General features: G+C 50.3%; 1 pseudogene; it reads left to right on the forward strand.

The window, feature by feature from the left end:
- The window catches only part of LOC102477073 (NADH dehydrogenase [ubiquinone] 1 beta subcomplex subunit 3 pseudogene), a 15999-nt pseudogene extending 10806 nt beyond the window's left edge, over positions 1-5193 (forward strand).
- The last annotated feature ends 2401 nt before the right edge of the window (positions 5194-7594 follow it).

Here is a 7594-nt window from a genome sequence, read left to right on the forward strand (position 1 = left end):
GCTGCCCCGGCCTCAGCCCTGAGGACCCGGCGGCTGGCGGCTTCTAAGCGCTCTGGGTCACCACCGAGGCCCTGCGTGGTCCTACCCGGCGCGGGTTTCGGGTCAGGGGCGGAACAGGGCACCGATTCCGCCTTCCTAACCCTTGGCCTCTGGCCTGCGGGTGTGGGAGAGGCCGAGAGGCGGCGCCCGGGAGGAGCCGGCCCAGCGCCCGCGCCCCTCCCCACCAAGTTACGCCCACTGTCGTCTGCAGGAAGTGTGGTCCGGGCGGCCTAGGAAGGGGAAGAGATACGAGTCGCCCAAGCCATCCGAGCGCTCTGCCAGGGCGCCTGCCGGGGACCCTCCAACCACAGTCCCGTGTGCAGCCCGGCCGGGATCAGGGAGACCTGAGTTCCAGTCCTGGTTATCTTTGCCGACTCCTTAGGCCTTTGGCCAGTTCCTGCGACTCCCTCGGCCTTGGCTTCCCCACTGTAAAATGATGGAGAGGAGGGGCGGGCTTTGGGGGTCCTTCTGTCCCTGACGTGCCTTGAGCCTTCAGTCTCCTTGCTGAGAAAAGGGCTTGATTGACACCTCGTGGTCAGGGATGGGTGGGTGGCCTCCTGGGGCTGGTGTTTCCTGCAGACAAAGGGCCAATTGCACCTGCCATTAGAGTCCCGAAATCAAGGGCCGCCCTTCCCCAAGCCCCTGCGCCAGCAGCTCCTGGAAATCTGAGCCTCCGAAGAGCAAATATATACACACACCCACCAGCCACCACCACCGCCCCAAGCATCCCTGAAGAAAGGTAACCACAGAAACAACCGAGTTGGGAGCTGGGCGATCCTGTTCGGCTGAGACAGAACTGTCTTTCTAGCGTCTCTAGGGGAAAACTCAAATCCCTCCTTCAAATCCTCCTCCTGGGTGAACTGCTACAGCACAGGAGGTGCCCAGACAACCAGGTGGACAGCCGCCTGCAGGGGGAGCTGGGCTGGGGCTTCCAGCAAAGGTGGTCTGCCCCAGGAGACCTCTCTTTCTCCCTTGTCTCTGCCAAACCTAGACTCACCAGTTAAATGAAATGACGGTGAGCCTCTGTCGGACCAGCCGTCAGAGAGCGCTCTGGGCCCTGGGCGCCAGCCCTTCCTTTGTGGCAAAGACCAGTGGCCAAGGTCATTCTGCAGCTTCCCGTAGCTTGTCTGTGCAGGGGTAGGTAGGGTTACGGGGCGATACCTCTGTCAGACACCCGACCCTGACCGTCGGCCAGGCGACAGCTGCAGAGGTGCCCAGGTGTGACGTTCGCTGGGGCAGGTCATGCCGTGCCATGGTCACACACGAGACCCAGCTCTCGCTCAGGTTCAGTGTCAGAAGGCGTGGGGAGGCATCCACGTTCGGGAAGCCTACGTCGTCCCTCCTCAGGGCTGCCGAGCCCTCCGTTGGCCCTTCTGCATCCAACAAGAATAGAGAGCGCTAACGGGGGGTCTGGGGGGGTCTTTCAGGAGCCATCGCTGCCCACACTCATCCACTAGAAGTCGCATGAACCACCAGATGCAAGGGCACCTGGGCTCTCAGTCTCCTAAGTGCCCAGGAGAGCATGGAGCCAGCCTGGCAACCTCTTCCCGTCCCACTGCCACCACCGCCAAGCACAGTCAAGGGGCAGCAGGTGTTCGCATAAGCACGTCAGTTAGTGTCCTCAAGGCCTGTGCCGAGACCACCAGCAAAACCGGCTTATGGGAGACAGGATCAGTAAAGACTCACCGAGGAGGTGACGGCTTCGCTGGGCCTTGAGAGAGAAGTAGGAGTTCACCAGGCCGCATGACAGGGAAGACCTGGCAGACACAGGCAGGGTACAGGGTCGAGGGTGAGAAAGCCCAAGAAAGGCTCGCAAGCAGGCTGAGTCACACCCTGAACTCCAAGTCACTCACTGGTCCCTCCACACACCGCACCATTGCTCTCACCCAGGGGGCCTTCCCGTTTCTCCCCCTCCCCCAGTCTGGAAGCCACCGGTCCTGCAAAGCGCCCTCAGCTCTCACTCACGCCTGGACTTCTCAGCCCATCTCTGCTCTCTCTTCCCTGAGCTTTTAACGCACGCCCTTAATCACAAGCCTCATCTTGAAGGCTTATGTCTCAGGTGGGAGGCAAGCCGTCACTTCCTCCTCGTCCCTGACTTCCTCCAGAATGAGGACTGAAGCCCCAGACCAAGCGTAGTGGAGGGAGAGCATTCATTCAGTGGTTACTCGCCAATACTTTATTAACTCAGTCATTTAGTTAACTAGAGCAAGTACGCTTACAAATTCCGGACAGCACGGCGTCTGAATTTCCCAGGGCTGCTGTAACGGAGGACCGCCGAGCAGCTGGCTTCAACAACAGTGTGCCGTCCCACAGCTCGGGCGTCTGATGCAGGTGTCCGTAGGGTAGGTTCCTCCTTCAGGGCTGCGGGAAGCTGCTCTGTGCCGCTCTCCCAGCGTCTGTCCAGCTCAGGCTGCCCATGGCTTGTAGACAGCCACTTTCTCCCTGTGCATTCACATCACTCCCATCACCCACCTCTACCCACATCTCATTAAAAAATGGGGTTTTTTCTTAGATCTTTGCTATAGGGTACATGAACCTGCAGGAGTGAGAGGGTCAGAGAGACAGAAAGCGAGAAATCAAACCCCAAGGGGGATGGCCATGCTGCAGTCCCTTCTCCTCCATTCTCCTCTCAGGATCTTGGGCACACGTGCACACGTGTCAGGCGTGAGTTTGAAGCTGCCAGGTCTGGGATGTGAACCATGGTCAACCATGTGGGAGTCCAATGACGTAGCCATTACGCCATCTACTGTTCCCCAGATGTCCTCTTATTATAAAGACATGGCTGTATTGGATAGAGGATACCCTTATTACCCCATCTTAACGTGATCATATACAGAGACCCAGTTTGGGGGCCAGATGAGGTGGTTAAGGAGCTGGACTCCCATAAAACCAACCAAAGTTTGAATCCCAGACCTGGCAGCTTGGAAATCACACTAGGTGCATGTGCGTGCAGGCCTAGACTCTCAGGAGGAGAGTAGAGGAGAAGGGATTGTGATGTGGCCATCCCCCTTTAGGGGTAATTTCTCACTTTCCCTCTCATTGTCTCTCTCTATCCCTGGTGGGTGCATGTGCCCCATGGCAAAAAAAAAAAAAAAAGACACAACTTCCAAAGACGGTCATATGGACAGATACTGAGGGGAGGGCTTCAACATCTTCTAGGAAGAGGGGGAAGTGGGCATTTCAACCCATAATGGGTGTCCCCTACACATGAAATTAATTTTCCATATGATGATATTGAACACTTAAGGCAGAAATAACTGGTTGCTCTTAATAATAATGTTTGACTTAGTTTTATGATGTTACTGTTTTTCCAATTTTTATTGTGTTAAAATACACACAGCATGACAATTTATGCCTTAGTCCTTAGTAAGTGAACAGTTCAGTGGAATTAACACATTAATATGTTGTGTAACCACCACTACCAACCATCTCTGTAAGTCCTCAACGTGTAAAACTGATGCTCTTTCTTCATTAGACTGTATGACTAAGTGCCTCAGAGAAGTGGAATCATACAGTATTTGCCTTTTTGTAACTGGCGTATTTCACTTAGCATAATGTACTTAAGACTCATCCATGTCGTAGGCTGTCAGAGTGCCCTTCCTGTTTAAGGCTGAGTGATATTCCACTGTATGTGCATACCACACTTGTTTATCCAATCATCGGTTCATGGAGACCTGGTGACTTCCATGTTTTAACTATTGTGAAAAACGCTGCTCTGAAATGAGTATGCGAATATCTCTTCAAGAGCCTGTTTCCAGTTCTTTCAATATCCAGAAGTGGAATTGCCAGATTATATGGTAATTGTATTTCTAAAATTTTAAAAGGTTTTTACCATAGGGCACATGTCCTTGTAGGAAAGAGACAGTGACAGGGAAAGTGAGAAATCACCCCCCAGGAGGGATGGCCACACTACAATCCCTTCTCCTCCATGCTTCTCCTGGGATTTTGCATGCACCCAGCGTGAATTGCAAACCACCAGGTCCAGGACTCAAACCACAGTCGGCCATGTGGGGAGTCCAACATCTCAACCACTGTACCACCTCTTGGCCTTTATATTTCTGATTTTTTCGAAGAGCCACATATTATTTTCCACACTGGCTGTACCATTGTACATTTGCACCAACAGTCCACAAGGATTCCACTATCTCCACATCCTTACCAGTGCTTCTTGTTTGGGGGGGTTGTATGTGTTTGATATGACCATCCCAGTGCACACAAGGTGGTGTGTCATTGCAATTTTGATTCGCATTTCCCTAACATCTAGTGGTGAGCACTTTCCATGTTATTTATCATTTGTTTCTCTTCTCTAGAGAACATAGCTTTTTCCCCATTTTAAACTCAGGTTGTTTTTTGCTTTCATTTTGTTTCGGTTTTGATTTGGGTTGTTCTTGAGTTTTAGGACTTCTATCTGTGCTATTACTGCCAAACCCAATGTTGTGGAATTTGATAGTCTTAGGTCTTACATTTAGATATTTCATCCATTTCGAGTTACTTTTTGTATATGGTATTAGATAGAGGTCTCATCTTCATTCTTTTGAGTGTGGATACCCAGTTTTTCCAGCACCGTTAGTCAGAAAGACTGCCCCTTTGCCATTTCATCATGAAATTCTTGTCAAAAATCATTTGACAGTACATGCAAGGGTCTATACGTCAGTCTTTATTCCAGTGCTCCGTGGTTTTAATTACTGTAACTTTGTAGTATGTTTTAAAATCAAGAAGTGTGAGTCCTCCAGCTTTGTTTTGTTTTGTTTTCAAGATTGTTTGGGTGCTTCCAGTTGGCTCTGGCCATAGTGTCCTGAGAGGTCAGATTGCCGTCAGTCATAGCCCATGGACATGAACATGGTCACGGTCATGGTCATGGTAAAATGGAACTTCCAGATTATAAACAGTGGAAGATAGGAGGAACACCATTAGAAACTGTCCAGGAGAAGCTGGCTGCACAAGGACTAAGAGATCCATGGGCCCGGAATGCAGCTTGGAGATACACGGGTGGCTTTGCAAACAATGTTTCCTTCATTGGTGCATTATTAAAAGGGTTCAAGTGGGGATTTGCTGCATTTGTGGTAGCTGTAGGGACCGAATACTTCCTGGAATCCTCAAATAAAGATAAAAAAAATCACTGAAGAAATACCTGGAAGTATCTTAGTGACTTCTTAACTCTTATAAAAATATTTCTCCACTTAGTCTGCCTGTTTGTGTGTTAGTCCCTTTTAAGGGACAATACTGATAAGATTTAATAAATTAATAAAATAAAATTTAAAAAAAGTTGTTTGGGCTATTTGGAGTCCCTTGAGGTTCCAAGAATTATAGGGTCACTGTTTCTATTTCTGCCCCCCCTCAAAAAAAAAAAAAGATGGAATTTGGCTTTATTGATTTTGAAGAACTTTTTAAATGTTATCACCAGCATTCCTGGGACTACTTCTCCATTTTACAGATGAGGAAACCTATATTTGGAGAAATGAAACAACCAAGGTCACATGTTAGAGTCAGGAATCGCCGGGTCTAAAACCTAGATGAGTGTCGTGCTGAGCTTACACTGGCTTGGGAAGAAATACTATGTCAAAAAATTGCTTGTGGCGTTTTAATAAACTCAAGTGTGTGTTCTGCTAGGGAGAATATTTCACATAAATGTGGTTCCAGTTCACAAACTCCCGCTCCAGAATGTCTGAGGAAGTGGAGGCAAGCTTGCTTCCAGGTCCTCTTTTGATTCCGTCACCCAGCGTCATCTGTAATTACAGAGAGAAGTGTGGCCGCTGCGGCAGGATGGGCAGGCCTTGCTCACTTAGCCTAGGGGTGGCGGCACCTGGCTGCCTGCCCTTCCCCTGACCCCAGCGGCTTATAGGCCAAGGAAATGGCCCGAGAACTCCCTAGCAGCACCAGCCACAAGAAATTAAAGAGGTTTCTAGAAGAGAACACCGGAGATCTACCCCGAGTGGTCCTGCCTCAGATCAGCAGATGCATCCGAGCTAGAGCAACTGGGTCATGAGGTCGTCTTGTTTGTCCCTGCGTGCACCGTGTTTGTGGCCACTCCTGACACAGATGCCATGCCCTGTGGTCATCCAGGCAGTATGACTCAGAACCTGGGTCTGCTGGGGCTGTGTCCCCTCATTGCAAGCTCGAGGGAGTTGTGCTAAACTGAATTCTTCTGTTCCCCCCACTCTAGATTCATGTATTGAAATCCCAACCTTAAGAGCCCTTGCCAGAAACTAAACCAGCCAGCGCCCTGACCATGGACCGCCAGCCTCCAGAACCGTGAGGATAAATATCTGCTGCTGATCCACCAGCGTTGGCATTTTGTCACGGCAGCCTGAGCGCAAGACAGACAAGCCCTGGCTGATTTTTCTTCTGCCACTCCATCTGCCCCGTAGTCCCTCTCTACTCTCAAGGCTGGGTCACTTCCTTTTGTGACCAAGGTTTTGTGGGGAGGTTTTAGAGTTTTGTTTTGTTTGTTTGTTTTTGTTTTTGTTTTTTTTTTGCTATAGGGTGCATGCACTCGCTAAAGAGACAGAGGTACAGTGAGAAATCCTGGCCTCTCCAGGGGAATGACCACACTGCAATCCCTTCTCCTCCGTCCTCTTCTTGGGATTTTGGGCACACAAGTACATGCACTGAGCATGAGTTTCAAGCTGCCGGGTCTGGGACTTAAACCGCAGTTGACCATATGAGAGTCTAGTGCTTTAACCACTATGCCACCTGCTGGATCCATTGTTTGTTTTTTAACAGAGTCTCACCACGTTGGACCCTCCTGCCTCAGCCTCCTGAGTAGCTGGGACCACAGGTGCATGCCACCTCAGCTGGGCCACAGATTTATTCCTTGAGAAGTGCCTGGCTCTCTTACCCCAGCTTCTCTGCCCCTCAGCCCACCATGGGCTGCTAGGGAACAGGGCGAGTGTGTGAGCAGACCAGACGAAGCTCCACCACTGGCCTCTCTCACTGCCGTCACCAAAGGTGCGCCTTGGTGGGAATGACAGCTGGGACTCCAGGTCAGACAGACCTGGACTCCAGACTCTTCTACACAGCGGGCAACTTGACCTACCTCACAAGGTGGTTGAGAGACTGAAATGAACAAATATTGGGCCCTCTTGGAGGGACAAAAAAGCCACCCCTCTCCTTACTTCTCCTTCTTCCCTACCTCCACAGTAAGCCTGGAACACTCTTCGGCAATCCTGGTTGAGCCTTAATCCAAGATTCTTATTTCCTAATTCATTACATGTAGATTAATTTTTTTTTTTTTTTTTTTTTTTTTTTTTTTTTTTTTTTTTTTTTGGTCAGAGAGTGTGTGTGCTCACTGGAGAAAGAGAAAGAGAGGGAAGGTGAGAAAACGTTCCCATAGGAGGTGGTCACACCTTCTCCTCCATCTCTCCCTCCTTCCAGGAGCCTGGGTTCACACACACACACACACACACACACAGTGTTTTTTAAGCCACTAGGTCTGAAGCTCCCATGGTGCAATCAGCCATGAGGGAGCCAACCACCGTAGCCACCATGCCCCTGGCTGCCCAAAAGCACGGGTGTCGGTGTCTGTCTTGGGCTGAAAGAGGCAATGTATGCCAGG

This window comes from Tupaia chinensis, unplaced genomic scaffold, assembly GCF_000334495.1.
Source record: "Tupaia chinensis unplaced genomic scaffold, TupChi_1.0 Scaffold000045_1, whole genome shotgun sequence".
Lineage (NCBI taxonomy): Eukaryota > Metazoa > Chordata > Mammalia > Scandentia > Tupaiidae > Tupaia > Tupaia belangeri.